The sequence below is a fragment of the Schistocerca americana genome, chromosome X (assembly GCF_021461395.2).
Source record: "Schistocerca americana isolate TAMUIC-IGC-003095 chromosome X, iqSchAmer2.1, whole genome shotgun sequence".
NCBI classification, from domain to species: domain Eukaryota; kingdom Metazoa; phylum Arthropoda; class Insecta; order Orthoptera; family Acrididae; genus Schistocerca; species Schistocerca americana.
The window spans coordinates 752,649,060-752,655,456 of record NC_060130.1 but is presented as its reverse complement, the minus strand read 5'-3'; the positions used below and the strand labels follow the sequence as shown (position 1 = coordinate 752,655,456).

At 32.9% G+C, this 6,397-nt stretch overlaps 1 non-coding gene across 1 annotated transcript; it reads right to left on the bottom strand.

Annotated features, from left to right (window-relative positions):
- Positions 1-4,026: 4,026 nt before the first annotated feature.
- On the bottom strand, positions 4,027-4,101 carry Trnas-cga. The gene has a single exon. It is a non-coding gene; the product is annotated as a tRNA-Ser (tRNA).
- Between the last annotated feature and the right edge of the window lie 2,296 nt (positions 4,102-6,397).

Here is a 6,397-nt window from a genome sequence, read left to right as displayed (position 1 = left end):
AATATTATAGTTAATGTTATAGTTAATGTTAATGTCAGAGTTAATGTTCAAGATAATGTAAATGTTAATATTACAGGTAATGTTAAAGATAATATAAAAGTTTAATCTTTTTGTTTAATGTTTATGTTTATGTTGTTAATATATGTTGTACTTTAGTTTATTTCTAAACTTACCTCATTTGGTGTTCTAGACATATGTATTGTTAAAAAACCTAATTTGTCATTCCATTATTTGCTACACAATTCTTTAAAATTTTCTAACTTTAAAATACATCAACAAACTCATAGTAAATTGGATTTAGATTTGTATCATATTGTCTAAAATATTTAGGATATTTAAATTGTCTATAACTAAGTGGTTTGGTATATTTGAATTCGACTGAGCTATATAAAAGCTGTCAACACGTTTGTGTCTACCTCTAGTAAAATAATTTCTAACATGTTTTCTTTATTTTGAATAAAAATTTGTTTATTAATTTATCATCAATGTTTTTACACTGTTTTATAAATTCTTTATATTTTGTTTGTTCTAAACTTTTTGAATAAACCAACAAATGTTTAAATTTTTCCCAGTTCAACCACCTTGTAGCTAAAATACAATTATCAATCATTAATGTTGTATTACCACAACCAATTGGTCCAATTATTGCACATCTTATAGACTTTGGTAGAAGTTTACCATGTTTGTTATTTAACTCAATTCTTGGAATTCTTACTTTAGGTGCCCAATCTATTATGTTCATTTATTAATAATTTTTTCTTTTATTAAAAATTTTTTCTCTTATTATTATTTTTTCAGTTATTAATATTTTTTCCTTAATTAATAATTTTTCAGTAGTACATGAGTAGGTTATTTCAACTTAGTGATAAATCGTTTATACCTAGAAAACGATTAACTATTCCACTACATGATAGTTATACTAATTCTTCATTACATTTTTTTATTCTACTTTTTTAAGACCAAATATTACAACTAAAAGTAATAAACTTTATTGTGATATAGAAACAATAGAAATTACTGTAGGTCAATAGAGGTTGAAAATTTTTAAGAAATTTAAACATTCAGAAAAACAAAATATTTACATTAAAGCAGACCAAATATTAACAGAAATGATACTGAAAGTAATGTAAAATTGTATATGGATATAGTAGATTGTACTGGAAGTTTACTTGGTTTTAATAATCAGCTTGATCAAGTTAGTGAAAAAGTTGTAACCATCGATGTTCCTAAAATAATTTCTTTTGAATTAATCAATATAAATTTTAATCTTGCTGATGGTGTGCATGTAAAACATAATGATCATTTTCAAAGAGAAACTAATATTATTGCTTCATATAAGCATAATGCAGAGTTTGGTGGACCAATAATTTATGAACCAAATTATCCTGTAAATGTTAATACAATTTAAGATTTAAGAGGTACTATAAATGATGCAAAAGATAATTTAATTGAGTTTAATGGTAGTAATGAAACAGTTATTCTAGTAATATCTTAATAAATTTTTTCCTTAATAAATTAGTTATTGTTAAGACAACCATGAATAAAATTGAAAGTTATCAGTTTTGTATATTTCCTGATAATAAAAAAGTAAAAATAATTTAAATGTTCCTAACAAAGATTTAGAAATTGAAATAAATACTTGTGATGGTTGGCTACATCCAAATTATCCACGATTGTGCATAAATTTTAGTATAATTGGAATTGATGGTACAGATTATTTAACTTATGATGGAAAGTCAAAGAAAATATTAATTGACAATTATGTAACTAAATTGTTCGACTTTATAACAATAAAAAAAGGAAATGATATATATCTAGCATTGAACGTCCTTTCATTTCATCAACAGTTTTACTACATCTAAATTCATCTGTTACTGATGAAATAAGTTTAGAAGGACGTGTCCTTAATACAGGAGAAATAAATAGTGAAAGAAATGATGTACTTAGTCCATTATCAATACTTTGTGGATTTTTGATAGATTATAAAGAAATTATGTTTGAAGGAAACTTAACTGTAGTTTTTACATGTAGTTCATTTTCTGGAGATGATATTCAATGTTGGTTTGATAGAAAATGATGCTGGTGTTGAAATAAAAGATACAGTTCCTAAAGAAGTTATAGATTCCATGGAAATTCGTTTACCAGTTGTTAGATATGAACCAAGTTATGAACATGAACATCATGAAAATAATTGAAAAAATCCTAAAATTCCTACTTCTTTTTATGATCTTCAAACAGAATAAGTTGTTGGATTAGTTGGTAAAATCAATTTTGAACTAGATATAACAAATAACTATAACTTCCCAGAATTTGTTATGTCATATTTTGTTTTTGTTGTATTTCAGACAAATCGAAAAAGTAATCAATTAGTTGATTCATCATTATTTGATCATGTTAAAATACAGAATATATGTTTAAAAACAGTAAAAATGAAGTTTTCCCTCAAGAAGTGTGGAATTTTGACCATAAAATGTTTTTCTAAAAGGATATGGTGCATTTCTTTATTTTAAAGGAATTACTTAAAAAAATCAGGAATTGATATTAATCGAGTTAGTTTTATAACTAATTATCAAATTTATAAAATCAATATGACATGTAGAAATAATGTTATAACTACACAAAAAACAAATATGAAATTTTGTGCAACTGATAATGACAGAATTCCAAATGATACACTTGCTTGTGTAATTACATATGGTAAAAAGAATTTTACATATTATGCACAATATCGATTACTTGCTACAAATTTTTATTTATTAACGTTTGCTTCTGTATAAATGAACGAAAAACTTACAAAACTTATAAAAGTGTTAATCTCATGCTTATATATATTTCTGAAACATTTCAAGAAAGATAGAATAAATAAAAACTGAAAATTTTAATATAATTTACTTTTGCTAACATATACATTTTCATTAGTGCACCTACAATCACAATGTGAACTTTTTATAATTTACTTTTGGTAACTAATACATATTAATTAATTTACATACATTCACAATGTAAATTGTTTAAAATAATATACTTTTGTTTGATTATACATTTAAATTATTTACTTAGGTCACAATATGATTTTTTTAAAAATTATATACTTTGCTAACTAATACATTTTAATTAATTTACTTATGTTCACAATGTGATTTTTTAAAGTAATTTACTTTTGTTAACTAATACAAGTTATCATTTGACAAATCGTGTTGTAAATTAAATAATAAAGGTAGAAATCAGTTTGGTATTGTAATTAGTTGTTTTATTGTAAAAAATAAGTATTTAGTCAGTGTTATAAAATCGGTTTAGTTAATTAAACATACAGAATTTTTAAAATCAGTTGTTTTATTTATAAGATACAAAATTTAGTTTAAAATAGTGTCAGTGCGCAGGAACCTACGTAATGTATCTACTATTGTGGGGTTAATATTTTTCGAGAGGTCTGGTTTTATCGAGAGTTGTATATTTTTCGATAGGTGGCCATTTTGCAAGAGGTCGATTTTTAGTGAGTGATCAGTCTTTTGGATGACGGATATATTGTGTGTGGTCGTTATTTTGTGAGAACTCTATGTTTGTGAGAGGGTACGGATTTCCGAAAGGTCGATAATTTTCGGAGGGTGGATAACATTCAAGAGGTAAGTTATTTCGAAGTGGATGATAATTGTCAAAGGTCAAGAATTTTTGAAAAGGCCAATATTTCTCGAGATGTGACATTTTTCGAGGGGCCGATGTTATTTGAAAGGTCAGTATTTTTCGATAGGTTGCTATTTTTAAGAGATTTTGTGTTTTTCGAGGGGTCGATGTTTTCTAGAGATCAGTATTTTTCTAGTGGGATGTATATTCTGAGGTTAGCTATTTATTGATGTCTGCATATTTAGGGAGGTCGATACCTATCGACTCATAGATATTTTTCGTGAGACCGATATTTTTCGAGATGTCGATATTTTTCGATGGTATATATATCTCGAGATAGAATGAAGTTTTCACTCTACAGTGTAGTGTGCGCTGATACGAAACTTCCTGGCAGATTAAAACTGTGTGCTGGACCGAGACTCGAACTCGGGACCTTTGCCTTTCGTGGGCAAATGCTCTACCAACTGAGCTACCCAAGCACGACTCACGCCCTATCCTCACAGCTTTACTTCTGCCAGTACCTCGTCTCCTACCTTCCAAACTTTACAGAAGCTCACCTGCGAACCTTGCAGAACTAGCACTCCTGAAAGAAAGGATATTGCGGAGACATGGCTCAGCCACAGCCTGGGGGATGTTTCTAGAATGAAATTTTCACTCTACAGCGGAGTGTGCACTGATATGAAACTTCCTGGCAGATTAAAACTGCCCACGAAAGGCAAAGGTCCCGAGTTCGAGTCACGGTCCGGCACACAGTTTTAATCTGCTAGGAAGTTTCATATCTGCGCACACTCTGCTGTAGAGTGAAAATTTCATTCTAGAAACATCCCCCAGGCTGTGGCTATGCCATGTCTCCGTAATATCCTTTCTTTCAGGAGGGCTAGTTCTACAAGGTTCGCAGGAGAGCTTCTGTAGAGTTTGGAAGGTAGGAGACGAGGTACTGGCAGAAGTAAAGCTGTGAGGACGGGGCGTGAGTCGTGCTTGGGTAGCTCAGTTGGTAGAGCACTTGCCTGCAAAAGACAAAAGTCCCGAGTCGAGTCTCGGTCCGGCACACAGTTTTAATCTGCCAGGAAGTTTCATATCAGCGCACACTCCGCTGTACAGTGAAAATTTCATTCTAGAAACATCCCCCAGGCTGTGGCTAAGCCATGTCTCCGCAATATCCTTTCTTTCAGGAGTGCTAGTTCTGCAAGGTTCACAGGAGAGCTTCTGTAAAGTTTGGAAGGTAGGAGACGAGGCACTGGCAGAAGTAAAGCTGTGAGGACGGGGCATGAGTCGTGCTTGGGTGGCTCAGTTGGTGGAGCAGTTGGCCGCAAATAGCAAAGGTCCCGAGTTCGAGTCTCGGTCTGGCACACAGTTTTAATCTGCCAGGAAGCTTCATATCTCGAGATGTCTCTATTTTTCTTGAGATTCATATTGCGTACAGGTATTGCGAATGGGGCAGGCTAACACAATGTCGACATATCGATATTTATTGCTGGACCCATGTTCTTTGAGAGGTCGATACTTTTCTATATGTCTATACTTGTCTAGACGACCATAAACTTCGAGACGTACATACCTATCGAGACGTCATGGTTGTCGATATTTTTCAAGAGGTCGGTATCTTTAAAGAGGTCTAGATTACACATCATGTCAATATTTTTCAGATGACGATGTATTTGGGAGGTTGACATTTTTGAAGATGTCAACAATTTCAGGGACGACGATATTTTTCGCTAAGTAGCTGTTTTTTGTGTGGACGGTATTAACTGATCGGACTATATTTTTCGAGAGGTCGATTTGTGCTTAGAGGTCGATATGTTTCGAAAGCAAAATTTGATCAGTGAGTTTGATAACTTTTGAGAAGACGTCACTTTCCTAAAGGCTGATATTTTGTGTGAGGTAGATATTTTTCTGGAGGTCGATATTTTTTGGGAGGTTGATACTTTTCGGGAGGCAGATATTTTTTGGGTGGTAGATATTTTTTGGGAGGTCATTACTTTTTGTGAAGTCAATCCTCTATTGGGAGGTCGATACTTTTCGGTAGGTCGATATTTTTCGGGATGATGATATTGTTTGGATGATCAGTATTTTCGAAGGCTGTTATTTTCTGAGAGGTCGTAATCTTTCGAGTGGTCGACATCTTTTGACCACGCCTTATTTTACGAGCGGTATATATATTTCGAGAACTCGATATGTTTTAGGGGATGGTGTATTTCCAGAGGCCATCATGTCGATAATATGCTAGAGCACAAAGCATTGTGAGAGTTAGATATTATGACAGAGGTCGATAATTCGTTGGATTCGATATTTTTCCTTAGGCTATATTATTCGAATTTTTTTTTTTTGTAAGTGGCCAATATTTTCGGAGTGATCTCAAATTGCGAGAGGTCCTTATTTTGCAAGTGGTCATAATGTGGCGAGATGTCGATAGTTTGGTAACGAACGATATTCTGTGAGACGTCGATAATTCGCATGGAGAACTATATACACTCCTGGAAATGGAAAAAAGAACACATTGACACCGGTGTGTCAGACCCACCATACTTGCTCCGGACACTGCGAGAGGGCTGTACAAGCAATGATCACACGCACGGCACAGCGGACACACCAGGAACCGCGGTGTTGGCCGTCGAATGGCGCTAGCTGTGCAGCATTTGTGCACCGTCGCCGTCAGTGTCAGCCAGTTTGCCGTGGCATACGGAGCTCCATCGCAGTCTTTGACACTGGTAGCATGCCGCGACAGCGTGGACGTGAACCGTATGTGCAATAGACGGACTTTGAGCGAGGGCGTATT